The sequence below is a fragment of the Rhinopithecus bieti genome, unplaced genomic scaffold (genome assembly GCF_001698545.2).
Source record: "Rhinopithecus bieti isolate Rb0 unplaced genomic scaffold, ASM169854v2 scaffold_48948, whole genome shotgun sequence".
NCBI lineage: Eukaryota > Metazoa > Chordata > Mammalia > Primates > Cercopithecidae > Rhinopithecus > Rhinopithecus bieti.
Genome location: NW_016819241.1, coordinates 978 through 2,588, shown reverse-complemented (window position 1 = coordinate 2,588; position 1,611 = coordinate 978). Strand labels below are relative to the sequence as shown.

Here is a 1,611-nt window from a genome sequence, read left to right as displayed (position 1 = left end):
AAAAAAAAAAAAAAATTCAAAGGTCAAAAAAACAACATGCACAAGTTGTGCAAGTAGTACTCAATGAACTAAGTAATATACTAAAAATGGCCAAAGAAAAGGCATAAACCATAAACTAATTATTTATTTATTTATTTATTTATTTATTTATTTATTTATTTAATTTGAGATGGAATCTCACTCTGTCTCCAAGCCGGAGTGCAGTGATGCGATCTCAGCTCACTGCAATCTCCGACTCTCTGGTTCAAGCAATTCTCCTGCCTCAGCCTCCTGAGTAGCTGGGATTATAGTCACATGCCACCATGCCCAGCTAATTTTTGTATTTTTAGAAGAGACGGGGTTTCACTATGTTGGCCAGGATGGTCTTGATTTTCTGACCCCGTGATCTGCCCAGCTCGGCCTCCCAAAGTGCTAGGATTACAGGCGTGGGCCACCACGCCCAGCCAGGCAGTCTTATAGAAGAAGATGGAGGGCTGGAGAAAATTAAACAACTTCAAAATCATGAAAATGAAGACATCTACAAATTGGCCTGTGAGATCACTGATCAGTTCTTCTCTTCAGATGATATTGATGAAGACCCTAGCCTTGTTCCAGAGGCAATTCAGGGCGGAACATTTGGTTTCAATTCATCTGCCAGTGTACCAACAGAAGGGATCCAGTTTTAGAAAGATGTTGTGGAAGTTAGGTACAATGCAGCACTGAGATACATATACACACACGTATATACGTATATACATATATATGTGTATATATGTGGGTGTATATATATAAAGGTTTGATCCATCAATCTTGGCTCATGGGATCTGCTGCTGCATTAAATGGGGAAATAAAATGTGAAGATTTCATTTGAAATCACAGAAAATACCCAAATGAGGTCAAGATGGAGAATGGGTGCAAGTGAGAATGAGTGGCAAAATGTAATGGAAACTTCACATGAATGCTTATTTAGGTTGTTCAAAGTAAAAAGGGCTACAGGTCACAGATCATCAGTGCCTGAGAAAGAACATTGACTTACTTTATATCAGTTGAGGGGAAAGTGTAGTACTGTCATCTTCAACCTTGTAAGCATAAAAGAGAATAGGCTGCCCATATAAGTCAAAGGAAAATGAGCCCAGGCCTTGCTATGAAGCAATGTGTGAATGGACAATGTTGAATGAATGTCTGGCTCAGTGATGGACAGCCAGGTTTATCTTTAAGATCTAGGGCTCATCCCTCATGAAGCAGACTCCTAGTCCTGGGATGACTGTGTATGAGAGTTTGGTTGTAGAGCTGTGTGTGAACTCATGTAAGCTTGATTCACCTTCAGGGGCTGATAACAAACCTAGTAAATCATCAAAATGAGATCATAAAGTGTTAATGTACGGTGGACATGAAAACAAAGACTGGTTTAGCAGCAGACATTGGTTTACTCTACAGCCTGTGTTTTCTATTTCCCCCTTCCCACCTCCTTCTCCCCATTCCCCCCCCTTTTTTTTTTTAACCTAGTATGCGTTTTTTTAGTTGCTTCTTAAGTCAGGAAAGTTTTCAGGAAGGTTTCCCTGTGCATTTGCACCAGATGAATGTTTGATGCTATGAAAAACTGTCCATAGCATCAAAATTAATTTGCAGAGG

The 1,611-nt window shown here is 39.8% G+C and overlaps 1 pseudogene; it reads left to right on the top strand.

Moving 5' to 3' along the window:
* Window positions 1-665, top strand: part of LOC108519610 (importin subunit alpha-3-like) — a 34,840-nt pseudogene extending 34,175 nt beyond the window's left edge.
* Window positions 666-1,611: the final 946 nt, after the last annotated feature.